At 43.8% G+C, this 19,469-nt stretch overlaps 1 protein-coding gene across 2 annotated transcripts in view; it reads right to left on the bottom strand.

Moving 5' to 3' along the window:
• Positions 1 to 19,469, bottom strand: part of LOC111874418 (somatostatin receptor type 5) — a 275,264-nt gene that overhangs the window by 214,692 nt on the left and 41,103 nt on the right. Inside the window, exon 1 of one of the 2 annotated variants that reach the window (XM_023869923.2) lies at positions 13,535 to 13,771. The exons of the other annotated variant lie outside the window; for it this stretch is intronic. The gene's annotated coding sequence lies outside the window, so the exon portion shown is untranslated. Of the gene's footprint in view, positions 1 to 13,534; positions 13,772 to 19,469 lie in introns of those variants that run through there. 2 annotated transcript variants of the gene reach the window in all.

Here is a 19,469-nt window from a genome sequence, read left to right as displayed (position 1 = left end):
TAAAAAGGGATCAGAAGACATTTGCTAAAGCTTGCTGAGAGAGCTATTTGCAAAAAAGACAGATGAAGAGAGATGGATGTTAGGAAATGATCACGTGATACTGCTGACAATGCATGCTGGTCTCAGCACAGTAAGGAGTTAGTCCCTAACGGACCAACTACCGCACTTTTTATTACTATTTTCCTTAGTGGGGTGAGACTGAGTCCACTTGGTACGTCGGCCACTAACTGGCCTGTTGTACCAACCCCGGATGTCAGATGGTGAGGACTGTGGAGCAGTCGGTGGAATTAAAATTGACAGGGGAAACCGAAGTACTCGGAAAAAACCTGACCTAGTGCTACTTTGTTCACCAAAAATCCCATATGACGTGATCCAGGTTCGAACGCGGGGCGCCGCGGTGGAAACGACTAACGGTCTGAGCTATGACACGGCTAATTAACGTACTAAATGTTGAATAAATTAGCCAGTTAGCAAATTTGTTGAGTTTACCTACAGAAATAAGAATTTTTTATACATTCCAGGTTTGAGTTTCCCACAGGGAGGGCTACGAAAATTGTTTTCTTCTGGGATTTGATGCCGTGTTGAATGGAAAATATTTATATCCTGGATCTCGAGGCAATGGATTCTTCCGCAACGTCGGTGCACCCACGCGCCGAACAACTCGGACACTTGCATTCGGGAGGAGCTGGGTTCGAGACTGCTCTGCGGCAAGCGCCAGCCTGACCCACGCACGGCTTTCTCTGTTCTCCGAAGAAAAAAAAAAGCATAGCACCTCTATTCGGTCAAGGCCGGTTCCTTCCAAATCCCTTCTACTTCTTATTCAGTCAGTTATCCCATCACTCGTCGTTGTATAGTACAAATGCTAACGGCGCCATTAAATTAAATTGTATTAGTTGTAATTGTATTTGCATTGTATTCATTACGTGTGTAGTTCTGTGTGCTGTTTGAGTGTGGTGTGTTATTGTAGGGCCACTGCCACCGGATAAGAGCCCATTTGCAATTTAAATAATAATAAAATAAACCGCTATGAGGACGCCAGATCTCAGTGAAGAGGGGTTGTTCTCGTTCCGGGATATGAACCCTTAATTCCTGGATGTGAGTCATACGTAGTGTGGGATTTCAGAGAAATCGAGTTGCAGCCTCTGCCCTGCACTCTGTAAGTGACAACATGTGGGTAGACCCTATCACATCTGTTTTATTCAACCCCCAGCAACATTCCAACCAAATGCTGCATGAGGCCGCGCCATAGCTCAAGCGGTTAGTCTCTGGCTTCCCACCGGGTCTGGTCAAGTGGGATTTGTAGTGGAAAAAGTGGCGCTGGGGCAGGTTTTCTCCGAGTACTTCGGTTTCCCATGCCAATCTTCATTCCACCAATTGCTCCACAATCACCCTCACCTATCATCTGGGGCTGGTACAATAGGCCAGAAGTGGCCGCAGTACAAGGGACTTAGGTCCCACCCCACTAGCAAAAAAACAAAAAACAAAAAAACTTCGCATTACCATGTATCTCGGTATGAATGTTGTCACACTGGAGGTCATAACAGCTTTGTCCGTTCTCATTTCCTACCATTAATTATACTTACTTAGCCGAGGTGAGAACTTCTGAGGTGGGAATTACGTCGCTGCTTTAGGTAGGGCGCCGTAATGTTATTTGGTTAATTTTATGACACTATCAATAGCGTCGGTTCTTAGGGATGCCAGATGAGTGGTGAAACGGTAAAGATTTGGAAGGAAACGATCGATGTCCTGTCACGACATTTGCCTACAGAGACTGAGGGAAACCACGAAAAACATCAGTCAAATTAGCACGTGTCCCGATCTGGGTTCGAACAGAACACACCTATCTCAATACTGGCCCAGAATCTTGTCGCTATGCCAAGCAGCTCCATGTCCAAAGCCGTAAGTTAACACTGGCTCAGAGCAGTGTGCAGCAGCAGGGCTTTTGTAGACACTGTAATGAGCCGGGGCGTTAAGTTCCCTCGTCAGCCGAACGAATGTTTGTTCCGGAAGGAGTTCTCTGTTCCGTGGAAATAACAGTTTCGTTTCACCTTTTCTAAGAGCCACAAGACAGGGAATCGCGGGAAGTGGAGCTATTTTTAGACAACCCGGAAATTAACGTTTCCCGTATCCCAGTAATATATAAGGAAGACGGATGGGTGGAGATCTCTTCAACCCTCCCTAATAAGTTTAGGATTCATCCCTCTTGGCGTGATTATTTACATATCCTTCACCCCTTTCTCCAGAGTTGAACTTAGCAAGAAATGCTTTACCCTGTCATTCTGTCTTGCTCGGTGCGTGCCGCAAGGGGCGATGGGATTTGTGGCAGATGATGGTATCCATTTGTACATCGGGTTTCTGGACTCATTTATGTTCCAAAAATTGTGTATGGCTTTCTTGTTGCTTGTTTTTCGAAGCTGTCAGTCCTGGAATTTCCGTGAAACGGACTAAGAAAACCACGAAACGCCTGAGGCAGAATACCTGTTATACTAGCCAAGATTCGAACCGAATACCTCCGAAATACGAGTCGGTAGCCTTGCCTCTGCGGCAACTGCGCTTGCGCGGCACTGCCAGTGCATACACACGGAACATCCAGAAGCTTCAAAACAAAGAAGGGCCAGGTAAGTCGAAGTCCTCTTCCCCCTGCGCGTCCAGTCCCACGGGAGTTCATAAGCCAAATCAGGAGACCAAAGCGCAGAAACATCCCTGAAGTCAATTCCCCGGTGACGCGGCTGGTCCATTACATGTGATGACGTTTACATCTGGTAACAAAGTCCTCTTTTTCTGCAAACGTCACACTGAATCCTTACTCGAACTGTATCCACTGGTAAGCGTGGACAAAGGATCAGGGAAGTTATGTATTTCTGAGGAAGTTCGTTTCCAGAGGAAACCTTACAAAAAAAATCCCCAGACAGCAGCGCCGCCTGCTTTGGCGCCTTATTATTAATGCGACTATTTTCCATAACTGCGCTATCCTACAAGTCGGAATGTCAAGGGTTCGATTCGCGATGGGCTTGAAGGATTTTTCAGTTCACCTAATCCTACCAGACGTACTATGATCCTGGGGTCGACTCAGCCTCTAACAGAAATGAGTACCAAGAATTTTCCTGGGGAGTAAAGAGCGGCCGGCGCGTAAGGCTGAGCTCACAGCCATCTGTGCGCCGATTGTGTAGATAATGTGGGAAGCCTCAATGTCTCACAAACCCACGAGCCTCCACGGCCTGTTACAGGGATAGATTTACATTTTTTTATCTTTCCATAACTTTGCAAATTTATGAGGTTACCTACTTTTTAAGAAAATTTTCTTCTGTTGACATTACAACGGGCTTCATGCCAGTTATTTGTAAAAGTATTAAAATCAACAAAATGTTTGTACTTTGACAAGGCTAATGGTAAGCGGTGAAGCTGTCACTGGGCCAAGAATATATATGAGTGCTAACGAGTGGAGGTATAGCTCCACGCATTCTTAACGTTGGCACTGGAAGTGTCAGTTTCTTGGTCTAACAGCTTTAACTTTGAGGGAAAGAGACCCTGGTAACCACTGGACATGAACTCGGTAAGTCTATATAGCCCATCTAGACGCTACCCCTGCTGGGTATCGAACCCCAGTTTCCTGGTCGTCCTCCTGTAACCTAGTCACCGTACTGACTGAGGTATCACGTGTCTCTCTGTGGCCTAAGACTACGAAACGCAGTATAAATTCTTTATGAAACTAATTTAGGGCGTGACCTATAAAGTTCCGTGCCTTGTGAACACATTTGTAAGTTGTTCTGAACTTACTCTGAAAGTCTGCTCCTAGAAACTCACGGCGAACCGACGCCATTCAAAGCGGAAAACGAGGCGTAGCCATAGCAGCTCCACCGTCAATCTAGACACACTGAAATGGCTACTGCAAATCGTATATAAGGATAGTTTTCTTTTTAATTATTTTCTTGAGGTAGGGTGAGACTGGGTCCACTTGGTACGTCGGCCACTACTGGCCTAATGTACCAGCCCCGGATGTTAGATGATGAGGAGTGTAGATCAGTCGGTGGAATGAGAAGTGGCAGGGGAAACCGACGTACTCAAAGGAAACTTACCCCAGTGTCCCTTTGTTCACAAGAAGTTCTACATGGGCTGAACTTAGCTCGAACCCGGCCCGCCGCGGTGGGAAGCTGGTGACTAACAGTCTGAGCTGTGGCGCAGCCTGTATCTAAGGATAACCCTGATCGATCAAAACAACATCGTTGCTTAAGACAAAGCTTGAACCCTGGGTACGAGAGTTTTGGATCTTGTTCAGGGCATAGATTTGGGTTAGGTTTCCTACTGTTCTTATTATGCTATGTACTTTCTAGGTTCATTTGCTACCCTCGCATTTTCTAGAGTACATACTCGTAGCTTCGAAAATTACGGTGACTGATGAATGATCAATTGAAACGGACCTGGAAGGAAGTGGCCACGGGATATTCTAGGGACTATCCCGGCATTTTCTTGGAGGGACTGTGGAATACCACGAAAAACTCCAGTCAGGGTATTTCTTTTATTGCTAGTGGGCTGGGACTAAGTCCCTTGTACTGCGGCCACTTCTGGACTACTGTACCAGATGAGGGTGATTGTGGAGTGAAGACTGGCAGGGTAAACCGAAGTACTCGGAGAAAACATGCCCGAGCGCCACTTTGTCCACCACAAATCCCACTTGACCATACCCGGGATCGAACCCGGGCCGCAGCGGTGGGAAACCAGCGACTAACCGCTTGAGCTATGGCGCGGTCTCCAGTCAGGGTAACTGTTGTCACGTCCAAGATTCAAACCAAGCATCTCCTGCATATAAGTCAGGAGTGCAACAGTTTATTTTACCGCTTTCAGAGGGTGGGAGGGGGGTCATCCAAGCACCTGCTTAACCGCTTACGTTTAGGAAGTTTTAAGGATATTTCTGCAGACCGTCCTACAGCTTTGACTCACGATACTGAAACATATTTAAAAACAATTTCATTTTGTGAATAACACTTGATTTAAGCCGATAACTGAGTCAGTACAGCGACGGGTCACGGGTTGGAAGGTCGGGGTTCGATTCCTGACAGTACGCAAAAGACTGTATAGGAAATGTGGAAGCCTCGACGTCTCACAACTCTAGGGGCCTCCGCGGGCTGTTACAGGGATAGCTTTACCTTTTACTGTTTGCTATGTTTCATTCTTTTTCGAAAGTGGTTTCTTTTTCAGAGCAGAGATCGGTTTACAATCCCCCTTGAAGTTCCTGCTTACTTCCTGTTGGTTGAGTTATGCGTCTCAGAGAGACACAACTGTTACGAGAGCTATGTTATTTAGTAACCTCCATCTTGAAGCTGGGAGAGCATTGAGAAGAGAATTGCTCCTTCAGAATGCACAAGTAAGCGCACCGGCGCGTATTTGCTTATCTCCCGACGCGGTGCTTATGCAAATTGCTGTGCCCTCCGACTTCATAATGTATAGCTCCAACCGCACGAGACTGGAGGTTATCACAGCGGTGAAAAGTAATATTTATTGTTATAACCTAAACTGAACGCTCATTTCAGGCATTTACAGTGGTTCGCTGTTGCTGTTCACTCCGCTAGTGGATTTCAATTCCGTGTTAAAGTAGGGAGTTTTCCGACGTTTCGGTGCACACGCTGCCCTATTTAACGTTTAGTGATTTTAAGCATTTGTGGTGGGATCATTATTGAATTCTATTATGTTTATGGGTCCTAATCCGCCTCTATGGTCTGGTGATCAAAGTTCTTGGCTACAGATCCAGAGGTCCGGGTTCGATTCCCGGCGCTAACAGATTTTCTGAGAAGTAATGGGTCTGGAACGGGGTCCACTCAGCCTCGTGAAGATAACTGAGGTGCTATTTCAAGGATATTGCGGCTCCGGTCTAGAAAACCGAGATTAACGGCCGTGGGGATTCGTTGCACTGAACACGCGACACCCTCTATCCACTAAAGTTGGTACTAACTGCGCCGACAAGCGGCGGTCGCTTGGTCAGTATAGTTCGCTTGCGGACTAAAACCACAGAGTTTGTTTTTATGGGTCTTAATACAGTGTCGATGTAGGTAGTAGTGCCGACGTCTCAGGAGTATATTCCGCCATATTTAACGTTTACTGATTTTAGGTTTTCACAGTTGTTCATTATTGACTCTGACTGCGTTAATGGGTCTTACTATCGTGCTGATTTAGGGATATGTATCGACGTTTTGGTGGTACATGCTGACTTATGTAACGTTTACTATGTGCTTTCACGGTGGTTAGTTCTTGACGGCCATTGCACCTTGAAGATGTAATTAGTGTTGCCTGCTTTTCGATGGTACATGCTGCCACCATCTTCATGGCAAGACAACCTGAAGTAGGAGGCAGTATGTATCCCCGAAACGCCTCCAACACTGCCTACGTCCACGCGGTACACAACCTCAAAAACAGAATGGAGACGAACCTCAACTTCAAATCTCGTATAACCTTATGCGCCTGCGCGCACTGTAAATCGTAGCGGAAACAGACACACGCCCGGTGTTTCGTCTTGTAATGCATTTATTGACAATATTGACAGTAAGTTAAGACGCCGGAGTGACGATGTTTAAATGCATCAGTGGCAGGCCTCCCGGTTCCACTTTATAGCCCCCGCCCTTGTGATGCTCCGCCTTCTATATGATTCCGTCGGATGGAGGGAACTTAACGTATCGTTCTCTTCTGAAGCCTTCAGCTCCACACAGCAGCTGCAGGAGGGGTGTGGAGCAGAACAGGAGGATCACGCGAAGTACAGAGAAGCAGAACTGCTTCTGAGGTGCAGAAGAGGGGAGTCACACAAACAGGCGCAACAATACGCGTCTTGCTGACATCCAGTGAATATGGCAGGGCGCGCAAGGGAGGCTTCTGCCTACGCAATGTATGTAGGCATGCCCGTGTATGAATGAACTAACGGACGTCCGAGCAGGCTTTGTGGGAACACTCTTTGACTCGTATCCGGGAAGTACTGGGTTTGAATTTCGGCTGGCACAGCGGCCGTCCTGACTGCGGTATTTCACTGGTTTCCACAGCCTCTCCAGGTAAATGTGAGGATAGTATGTAGATTAGGCCACGACTCCGTTCCAACGATTCATCATCTATCCCTTACCCGCTGGACACCATAGAGTTTAAGTACTGAAAGTGTCTTTATATAAAACAAAGGTTAACTTCAGCGCACGTGCGAGTCTGCTGTTAGGTGGGGAGACGGAGTAACGTGGGATCCCTGGGTACCGTGACCTCAAATGGGCCCTTGCACCAGTCCCTGATAGAAGATGAGTCACGTCGGGTGGGGTCTGAGATACTGTGACCTCACATGGGCTCTCTGTACCAACCTCTGATGACAGTCGGGTCTGGAGTAATGGCAGAATGATAACTTTAAGTGGAAAATCGAACTGCTGAGAGAATATCCGATCTATTGTCACTCTATAAACCACAAAGCTCCCATGGATTACAATGGATGTGAACACAGCACTGAGCGTCTAATTACTTGGGCCATTGCATGGTCTATGTACGAGTATGTATATTAATATATATATATATACTGTACGATATGTTGGGTACGCGGTAGCGTAGTTGGTTGAGGCACTATGCTACAAGCCGGAAGGTCGCGGGTTCAAGTCCTGATGAGGTTTTTTTTTAATTTACCTAATCCTTCCAGCCTCACTATGACCCTGGGGTCGACTCAACCTCTAACAGAAATGAGTACCAGGAATCTTGCTGGAGCTAAAGGGCGGCCGACCAGCTCGTAAGGCTGACAACCTCACAGCCATCTGTGAGGCGGTTGTCTAGAAATTTGGGAGCCTCGACGTCTCACAACCCTACGGGCCTCTACGGCCTGTTACAGGGATAGCTTTACCTTTTTATGATACATCCCATATAGGTAGCCTTCTATGACAGAACCCTGTCTAACCAAGATAAGGAAATAAATACATACGAGGCAATTGGTGTCTTATTTTACTGTAAATATTGAAAAAATGGACCCTTTCAAACTCGCATATTACCGTAACAGCCGTGACTACATTATATATTGGCCGAAGTAGGAAATATGTCACAGTATATCTGGATGTTCTCTACTCGGTCCGCGCTAGAAAACAGGAACGACGAGAGTTACAATTCTATACACGTCACGTGCCCACAGCAGCGAACGCACGCGCACCGAAGAGAAAGGCTTTCATCGCTTGTTGTAACACATAAATTGAGTCTTGACGGGATCCGGAATGGGTCCTCGTTCGATAACACGCAACGACAAGTTGATTGATTAGTCCGTCGCTTTTCGTCTGTTTCGTCTTATAATGCAGAGATAATGAGGTAGTGAAACGGCGACTTCCTATTGGCTGCAGATAATACTTGTCCGGGGGGGGGGTATGATGAATTAGAAGGCTTCGATGGTGAACACATGCCCCGACAGAGATATCCTACGAGCGTCTAGCAGTACTTTATGCTAGAGCTTTCTATGATGAAACTATTCACAGGAAAAGCTGCACTGTCGCCTCATTGACCAGGTGCTTAAGCAGCAATGCGACTCCCGCACTTTCAGTGATCTCCACGCTGAAATAACTTCCAATTCATTCTCTAAAGCTACAAGGCATGAAACACGAAACGTCTGGAAACCGACGCCTATTGATTCAATCACAATGGGATGGATTTCCTTTACAAACTTTCGATGGACGACAATTTTCTCGGTAAATGCGGTTAAATGTGTCTGCGATTTCTTGTAAGTCCGCCACTTTCGCATTTTCCTCCAAATTATGAGTGGGTGGGAATTTTATCAAGCGACATTTTCGTCTCAATATTCAAAAAAAGAATCGTGTTGTGAAGCCCACAGACTCAAATTTCCGAACACATATTTGCCATCTTCAAGCCCTCAGTCACCTTAAAATGCCTCTAAACATTACGATTGGTACGTCAGAACTCATCTCTAGAATTGCTTAATTAAGTGCCATTCCATGAAGATGTATAGGGGGAAGTGAAGTTATTGTTCCACCTCGCACTGGATAGAGGTGAGTGGTCAGCTTTACGCCCCTGTCCCTTAACCCCGGGGAACAGATCCCGGTACCTTCTGCACAGGAAGCTGGATGGACTCCAGAGCCCGTCTGGACGCTATGAAAAAGAAAAAAAATCTTGACCTCGCAGGGAATCGAACCGCGATTCGCGGCCCTCCAGCCCGTAGCCTGGTTCCTATACAGCGTGAGTTGCATCTGGTATGTATGTATGTTAATTTGCCCCTCTGATCCATCGACGTGCCAGTTTCATACTTCACGGAGCGAGCCCTTCTTGAGAAGCCGCCGGTTGTGCAGCTACTCAAGAACCTCCCAGCATTTTACGGAACCTGAAGGTTCATTACTGTGCTCACAAGAGCCCTCCACTGGTCCCTATCCTGAGCCAAATTTATCCAATCCATACCAACCCATTCTATCTCCTAAGGTCCATTTTAATATTGTCCACCCACTAACGTCTTGGTCTTTCTGTTGGTCTACTTCCACCTGGCCTTCCCAACAATATTCTATACGCATTCCTCTTCGCCTCCATTCGTGCTACATGCCATGCCCATCTCATCCTCCTTGACTTGATCTTTATAATTATACTCGGAGAAGAGAACAAGTTATGGAGCTCTTCATCAATCGAAAAAATCAGTTCAAGTTCGAGACCCTTCGTGACATTTCGTAACAAGCTTATTTTTTGCGGTGATGAGTTTTTAGTCCCACGTCCAACCCCCAAGCTGGAGGACAACCACCTGTTTTTTGTCAGCTGCTGCTTATTCGATAAATTCGCAGCTAACCCCCATATCTGGAGGGCGTCTCCTCCATCCGCAAACTGAGGACGCGCCAGCCGCGGTGACAAGGGCCTCGTATACATTGGTTACAGAGGGCATTTCCTCGGGGGGTGGGGTATTTCAAGCTGCCGGGGCATGAAGCTCACCACTCCCCCTCCATCTAGTGCCTAAGTGATGAATAGTGGAGTTATACCTCCACTTCCAATGTCTTCATGACGTAGTGCTCAATTAATTAAGCACAAGGACACAGTGTAGTAAATGTTAGAGTACAAGTCAGGTGACTAGGAGCACAGTGGTTGTTCTTGGCTGTTAAAACTGACCTCAGTATTAATCATGGAATATTCTTGCGTTTGGTGCGGGAAGCTCTTTGCCAACACGCATGTTCATTATCTTGCTTGTATAAGGGTTGAGGGTGGCTGGATTTCAGATGCAACATGTATGTGTCGATGTGTACAGGGAAACAGACTGTACCGCATTCTTCTCACGGTACTCTGTGAGGTCATAACTTCAGTACATTAAATTCAAAGTCAAGGTGCAAATGACGGTCAGTCAGTCAGTCTGTCTGTCTTGGTGTCGAGCCCCAGATGATTCTTTTTATACGAAAGTTACTGTTCTGTCCATGTGGGGCGCCCTCTCTGACGACAGGTCGGGTCTGTCGTTTGTCAGTCGTCGGTAATATTAAGTCTCTTGTCAGTATGTATACTTATTTACAAGGTAATACGTAATATCTCCTTCAATGTACAGTACATACAAGGTCTCTGTCAGTCCAGGCTCAGTACAGCAGATACACACATTTATATGCTGACGTTGGTGGAACTGCTTGTGCAATACGGCAAGACAAACCGCCCGGCTGCGTACAGATAACGCTACTTACGAGACCCGATACGGGCTGACAACCACAGGTCACCCGAAGCGTGGGAAGGTAGGGCGCACCAAGCTGATATCGCAGAACTGTTCACTCGAGGCAACTCATGACAGACAAGTCTAGCCGTGACAGGGTTCACAGCAACAGCGGATTATGTCCTTACATATGTTCCGTAAGACAGAAAATTTCAGTACGATTTTCTGAGGTTCTGGGATATATTGCCGTGTAGTTTGATAGAAAGTTATCAACGTTTCGGAAAAAAACAGTACCTCCAATTTCAGTGTCTTTTACTCTGAAAATGGAAACGGTAGTTTCCTCCGAAACATTAAGCAGGAACAACACTACACGACAGTAGTTGCCTGACTGAACAAAACCAGGAAAGGTGAGGAGCTGTTTAACCCACCTGATGTTGGAGAAGTTAGACGCGACCACGAGGCCAGACAAATGTACAAAGTGGAACTGCAGTGTCTGAAGAGAACTGCAATTTACATGACTCCCTCATCACTAACGAAGCTGAGCCCTTCTTGAGAAGCCGCCAGTTGCTCTGCAACTCGAGAACTTTCCAGCATTTTATGGAACCGGAAACTTCATGACCGTGTTCACAAGAGCCCTGCACTGGTCCCTATCCTGAGCCACATTAATCCAACCCATAACATCCCATCCTATCTCTCTAAAATCCATTTTAATATTGTCCACCCACCTACGCCTTGGTCTTTCCAGTGGTCTCTTTCCTTCTGAATATCCCACTAATATCCTATACGCATTCCTCTTCGCCCCGATTCGTGCTACAGGGCCTGCCCACCTCATTCTCCTTGACTTGATCATTCTAATTATACTTGGAGAAGAGTACAAGTTATGAAGCTCCTCATTATGCAGTTTTCTCCAACCTCCTGTCACTTCATCTCTCTTCGGTCCAAATATTCTCCTCAACACCCTGTTAGAACCTTCAAGTAGGTGGTATATATAGTAATCACTGCGCTTTGAAGGGTTAAAATGTTAATATACAGCACGTGAAGTCTATATTACAGGAATAACAGTTCGAGGGGGATGTCGAAGCGCAGGTCCTGGGGGCCACACTCCGGTACCCCGAAATACAAACTGTAACGGAACTAATTCATTTCATTTAATCACTAAATCAGATCTGATCACTAATGAGGCCAGACTTTGTCATCATCAGAAAAATAGGACATTTTTATGCTGTTGAAATACGAACGGAAATATTTGTGGTCACACTTCCCACTTTCATGATGTCCAAAATGTAGGAAGGCTTTTGAAACCAAAAATTACAGGCACGGGCGTACCACTGACTTACAGCCCTTCTATGGGAAATAAAACTGCTCGTCTCCCAGGAGCACAAGAAATGGACCAAAAATGCAGAAAATTCGTACAGTTGCGATTACACTCTAATGGACTTAGGAAATAATTTTGGACATTTTTTAATTTTTCACTCTGAGCATTCTTTGGATGTAATGCTTCATTATTACGTTACTACTACAATAATATTCATATGGGCAAAACCAATGAAGTTTAGTTTAAACATTCTTTTAAACTGTGCTTGTTGTGATGACATATTTATACAAATAGGTAACAATGAAAGAAATGTATTCTCCATACATACTTCTTGATCTGACACCACTAATATCTTTATAATGTGATTTTTTTTACTATATAACTATAATTTGAACAATCACTCTAAGTAAGATCTAAAAGTTTGTGATGATGGTAAATTGTTACAATTAATATGTTGATGGATAATGGCCAGCAACATATTAATTGTAAATCACTCTAAGTGTTGGCATTACTTCCTCGCATCCCATGTCACTATAGAAACTCAATCATTGTTATAAGAAATTACCTAGTACTAACTGTGTATATCGGTGAATTAATGTTGTACAATTATTGTATATTACGGTGAAATTCTAATTTCTGGATTAACTAGGGTATAAAATTGCTCCCTGGGACCATGGAAATTATTTTTAACCATGTAACTCAAAACCTAACCTTAGTTTCACATTATTGAACAGAAACAAAGCATTGTTGTAGAGGCTTGAATGCGAGCTACTGTCTGCTTACTACTTCTCCATAACTACATCACCGTGACTAATTTCTAAATTACAGTGCCTGTTCTGTATGGGTGTGAAACTTGGTCTCTGACATTAAGGGAGGAACATAGACTGAGGGTGTTTGAGAACAGGGTATTGAGAATATTTGGCCCGAAGAGGGATGAAGTGACAGGAGGTTGGAGAAAACTACATAATGAGGAGCTTCATAATTTGTACTCTTCTCCAAGTATAATTAGAATGATCAAGTCAAGGAGGATGAGGTGGGCAGGACATGTAGCACAAATGGAGATAAGAGATATGCATATAGGATACTGGTGGGAAAGCCAAATGGAAAGAGACCACTGGGAAGACCAAGGCGTAGGTGGGTGGTTATTACAATATATCTTAGAGTGACAGAATGGAGTGATATGGATTCGATTGATCTGGCTCAGGATACAGACCAGTGTAGGGCTCTTGTGAACACGGTAATAATCCTTTGGGTTGCATAAAATGCTGGGAAGTTCTTGGGTAGCTGCACACTTGAAGGCTTCTCAAAAAGGGCCCAGCTTCACGAAGTTATACTATCTTTAATACACTCGGGGTCATAATGTATCGTATCCTCACTAAGATGTCAATTAAATGGCAAAATCAGGCTGCAAATTCTTATCGAGGCAAATATTTTTCGAACAGAAGTTGTACAGACAAATGAAATATATATTTTATGTCGAATACATCCAGTATAGGTATGCTTACATCTCGTAACGTGTTCCTCTACTAACAGTTCTCTGTACTATCATGAAGTACACCTAACAGATTCTATTTAAGTACGACAAAATCTAGTCAGAGAGAGATTATTTTTATTACCTTTTGCTGTTTCAGTCTTCAGTCAGTTCGCTTCCTCAGTTGCGCGAATGGTGTCCTCCATATCCGGTTCATATGCCACTTGCACATTCAAGACAATTTATAAAGTTACAGGAATCATTTTACGTAAATATATCTACAACGACAAAACCGACATACAAGCCACACGATAATGTTTTCAAAACGCTAACACATCGGTTAAAGTGGTTATTGGGCAAGATAATCACACATCACACAAACTCACTCACACATCACCTCTCCAAATGACTCGAGCATGGTCGCCCGCGGTTTCTAACATCTGCCTTACGAACTAGACACACAAAGAGATGGCTCTGATGTCGCAATGTCTACAACGCTGTTACTAAGACTTACATAAACATTATAAAAAGGTATTATATAGGGATTTGTAGATCTCCCAGCGGTGCTTGTGGAATGAAATTCCATGTAGTCGTAAAAATTAACCTACGTCTCGGATGAAAAAATCGCCCCTGTCTTCAAGATCGAAAAATAAGCTTTTCTTGCAACTTGGTTCACGCTGATTTCTTGCATGGTCTATTACTCGATTCTGAAGATGGAAGCAACATGTCCCTTCGAAACGTCTGTTGACTTTCAACGGACTACACGGCGTTATATGAAAAAAAATAGAAATCTCTGTTAGTTAATTAATTAACAATTACAACAGGTATTGTCCACGGAATTGCTGCATTCGAACGTTCTGCCATCTGCTGAGAATTTCACGAATCAATGGATTTTGATCTTTCTGGTCAAGTCTTTCTATTACCCCTGATACTACACTAGCGCTATCTAGACAGAAGAAGTTGGCATAACGCGCAGAATTTCCTGCAAGCGCGGGAATATCGTGTTTTAGTCGTCCTAATTTCGCTGTAAGTTGCGTAAACAACAAAACAATGTTATAATATTAATTATTGCTTACCTAGCGTGTTTATAACATTAGTGAAATAATACAGAAGTCTTATTTGCTTGTGTTATTTACGATGTGTTATTATCTGTTTATTGAAAGCATTAAAGGTGGTGTGTTCAGAATGATAATGACATCGTGTGCAACAAACGCTGTGTTGTGTGCCGCCATGACTGTGGACCCCGCGAATGTGATCCTCGACAAGCAGACAGGTAATTGAAGTTGAACTTATTCATTAAATGAAGTTTCGCTTTGTAGCAATTTGTAGTAATTTTACAATTATACAATTTCACGTCTTTCAGGCAACCCAGCAAATTGGCTCTAGCACTTGGATTCTCGGAAACACTGATTTTATTATCATTGGAAGGTATACAATCTGAGTGACTGATAGCCTTGTTAATTTGTCATACATGAAATAGGATTTTAAATGTAGGGGAAACAATGTGTGTATGGTTGTCTCGTCACCAAAATACAGGACAAAATAATGTAAAAGAAATCCATAAAATTTGGCAGAGTCAAAATATATTGGAAAAAGAGTTACAAATCAAAATTTTGTTCACAAATAAATTAAGAGCTAGTCAGATTCGAGGGATGTTTGCTGCGTTATAGTTCAGAATATTGTGTCTCCTCAACTTCTTTCAAAATAAAATAAAATAATGTAAATTTTAGTCTATGAAATGCCTTTCATTTTACATGGCTGTGAAATTTGGCTTCCCATCCTGTAGGAAGGCCGCATTGAGAAGACTGTGTGGACCCAATGGGGAGGAAGTAACGGTGAGGAGGTTAGTTAAATCTGCATAATGGGGAAATTCGCAGCACGTGCCTCCCATAAATTATTATTAGATGAATCGAATGAAGAGAACTGAGAATATCAAATTATGTAACTTGCCTGATTGATATATACAAAATGTTAATTGGAAAATCTGAACAGAATAGAACATTTACGTGACCTAGACATAGATGGGAGAATAATGGGCATATTAGAATTTAATCTAAGGTGTTGGGGTGAGGACTACAATCACTTAGTGAAGACGAGGCATAAAGGTGAGCTCTTGTGTTCTGCACAGAAAGATTTTCAGATTCCGGGAGTGACTGAAAATACCTTGACCAGCTGAGCAACTCTCAGAGCCTCAAGAAGAACCCTGCTCCATGTAGCTAGGTGACTGAAATAATCGCATGACTGTTTACAACGACAATATTTTTGAAAATGCATTCGGGACCTTATGCCACTTTCGCATGTTCCGTCTGTTTTTAATCAGCTGAGCAACTATCAGTAACCAAGAGGAAGACCGGCGAACATTCAAGCAGGAAGCAAACAGCAAGCAGGGTAGGAAATCTACCATTTTTATTATTCTGTTTGTATACTTGCTGTGGTTAGTCTTCGACCCTGAAAATGGAAGCAATTTGTTCCATCGAAAAGTTCCTAAAATTCTGCGAAACTGTACGGCGTCACAGAGCGGGTTGGCAGATGGTAAAGTTCTAGACTTGTCGACGGGTGGTGCGTGTTTCGAATCTCAGTCGGAACCCGGCTGTCCTGACAGAGTTCTCATAGTTTTCCTCAGTCTCTCGGGGTTATGGCGAGACAGTACCTCAGTCCAAGGCGGCTTACTTCCAAATAAAATCCAAATCATCATTCCCTTATCATTCAGCCACGTGAGACTATGTAGTCTAGCTACTGCAATCGTCGTTAAATGACACAAAAATAAACATGGCGTCATTTCGCAGAATATAGTTCAACTAACTAACAAGCTACATGGAGATTAGCCCTTCTCGAGAAGCTGCCAGTTGTCCAGTTACTCAAGAACTTCACAGCATTTTACAGCCCGAATTTTCATTACCTTGTTCACAAGAGCTCTCCACTGGCCATTATCCCAAGCCAGATCATTCCAATCCACACCACCTCATCATATCTCTCTAAGATATATTTTAATATCATCCACCCACCACCGTCTTGGTCTTCCTAGTGGTCTCTTTCCTTCTGGTTTTCCCACATCCGACAAAATAGCATTCTTCATCTAACTAACCTCATGGAGCTGAGCCCTTCTCGAGAAGCTGCCAGTTGGTCAGTTACTCAAAAATTTCCCAATAGTTTATGGAACCAAAAGGTTCATTACCGTGTTAACAAGAGCTCTCCACTGGTCCCTATCCTGAGCCACATCATCCCAGTCCACACTACACCATCCTCTCTCTAAAATCCATTTTAATATTATCCACCCACCTCCGTCTTGGTCTTCCTAGTGTTTTCCTTCCTTCTGGTTTTCCCACCGATATCATATATGTACATTCCTATTCTCCCCATTCGTGCTACATGCTCTTCCCATGTCATCTTCCTTGACTTGATCATTCTAATTATGCTTGGAGAAGAGTACAAGTTATGAAGCTCCTCATTATGCAGTTTTATTATTCTTCAGCGCAGGCACAAATTAACTTTAACTTCTTAGACAACTGGTTAATCGGTGAGAGGTTTACTTACGTTTTCAGTAAACTGATTAGTTAGTCATGTCCTTCAGATAAGCACGTGTTTTCATCACGCATAGCCACTACGCCTGGTCCCTTAGCCCCTTTTCTCACGCTCCACCAGGCAAGCAAATAGCTCGGCTCTTTCCTGTGCCGAACTGAATCGGGTTACACGTGCGTTTTGAACTGGATCAGCTTCTCCACGGCTCTGTTGCCATGGGAACATCTAGTTTTCAGTGGCGGCTCGTTCTATCACGTCTTGTAATGTAATTATCACAAAGCTTTCGACAGTCCGGTATATACAGCCATGTAACCCTTTGAAATTCAGCAGATGTTTTTGTAAAAAAAAACATGTCGCCTCCATCTTCAGGGTTGAACAAAAAGCGAAGCTAGAATCCAGCATGAAGCAGGCAGCAAGCAAAGTACATGTTGGTTTCTTATTGGCTTAGTCTTTAGTCATTAAGACGTGTAGGCTTGAAGGTAGATGCCAACATTTAGGAGTAACACGAAACTTCCATCATCAGGGTTGATATGCGTAAGTTGAGACAGGTTATATAAGCGGGTCTCACACTTTATGTTCCTCATTGCTATTGGACCACAGAGGGTTTTCCGTCACCTCAATTACTAGCTTTTCCAAGTGCTCTTTTCTAGGCGGGCATGCGGTAGCGTAGTTGGTTGAGGCACCATTCTACAAGCCGGAAGGTGACGGGTTCAAGTCCCAATGAGATTATTGGATCTTTTTTCAGTTGACCTATCTCTTCTAGCCGCACTATGGCCCTGGGGTCGACTCAGCCTCTTAACAGAAATAAGTACCAGGAATATTCTTAGAATGTTCTTGTGAGTAAAGGGTGGCCGGAGCCTAGGGCTGACAACCTTGCCGCCATCTATGAGCCGATTGTCTAGAAAATGTGGGAATCTCAACATCTCACAACCCTATGGGCCTCCCCGGGCTGTTACAGGGATGCCTTTACTTCCTTTGACTTTTAATAATATTTTGCGAGAGGAACAGTTTGTGGACCTCCTCATTATGCAGCTTTCTTCAATAACGTGTTACTATTTTCCTCTCAGTTTTAAATGACCCCCTCAATGCCCTGTTCTCAAACAACAGATGTGTCCGCACTGCTTTATTATCAGCTGACAGTCATGGGTTTCGGGAGCATGTTGGCCTTCTCCTCTATCCTGAGGAAGGAGGCAGAAAGTTCTTCCGAAATGTCACTTTTCTACCAAAATATAAGTTCATTCCAGCACACTGTACTTTCATGGATTCCGTTTTTCATACTTCTTCAAACCACTCTGGTAGCTATATGTACCACCGATTTTAACGTTAACAATTCTGAGTTTTGTCCATATTTGTGTGTCACGTCAGAGTAAACTGATATTTCTTCCATAATCATCATTAAATAGAAAGTCTTTGTTAAGAAGACATATTTCTTTTCTGTGAGGCGGAATTACAATTTTTAATTATCGTCACGATTTAGTGGTTACTATAGACGGGGTGTGGATTGATGAATGGATTTATTGACCACTTATACACACCATTCGGAACTACAAGTAGTTACCGCGCTATCGCTTATCCCCGCACTTTTCAAGTCACCACAGCACTAGCTAAGATTTTTTTTCAGCCTGCTGCGTCTTCATCAGCAGTTCCTCGGCAACGGCTTCTAACAGTGGAGACTGTTCAGCTTCACACGGTCAGGTTCTGCCTTCTTAGCCTCCGGTGCAGAACTGAACACTTAACTGACAACTAATTGGGTTGCCCCAGTTGTTTTCGTTATAACCACTTTGCACGGACCAAGTAGGAAACACCGTTTCCAACAGTAACTCTATTATTATGTGTGTATTCATTGCAGCGGGATCGTATTAACCGATCCGTTGCCTAGAAACGGGTTGCGTAACGCCGTTGTTTATTCCCCTGTTGCATATCAACTTCAACACTCGTTTGTTTCGAAGTCGTTGCCTAGTAACAATATTATGATAGGCGAACTTTCGGTTTCGGAGTGGTAACTGTCTAAAACGTTCGGTTGTGCCTCCTGTCGACATTGCAACATTGCCCAGGTGACTATTGTTTTAGTCATAGTTTCAGAGGGAATTGGAACCGGGTTTACCTCACCGGTTTCCCTCCGTCCAACTTGTCCGTGAGTCTGCGCAAATAAACCAACGTCAGAATTTGTTGAAGCCTCTACAGACAATGACAATAGAAAATTAATGTATCGGAAAGCATAACTTTGATAAATTTCTCAGCTTTTGTATTGAACTTGCCTGGAAGTTATGTTGTGACGTCAGTAGTCACCGCCATTACAGAGCGTTAGTGGCTTGCCTCTATATTCCAGGTGGGAGATCAAGTGACCCCTGTCTTTCAGTAGAGTATGCTACCCGCTCGGATTTCCCGACTTGCAGTTTCTTGGTTTATCTCTGGTGTACGTTATACAGTACCGAATGATAAATTTACGATACACAATGAAGACACTGAGGGAAAACTGTCGAGTTATTTTATGTACTAACTGAGTAAGTTTCTAAGTAACTAATTAATTACAAAAATTACTTATTATTATTATTATTATT

The sequence above is a fragment of the Cryptotermes secundus genome, unplaced genomic scaffold (assembly GCF_002891405.2).
Source record: "Cryptotermes secundus unplaced genomic scaffold, Csec_1.0 scaffold47, whole genome shotgun sequence".
NCBI classification, from domain to species: Eukaryota; Metazoa; Arthropoda; class Insecta; order Blattodea; family Kalotermitidae; genus Cryptotermes; species Cryptotermes secundus.
This window is presented reverse-complemented; position numbering and strand designations above follow the sequence as displayed.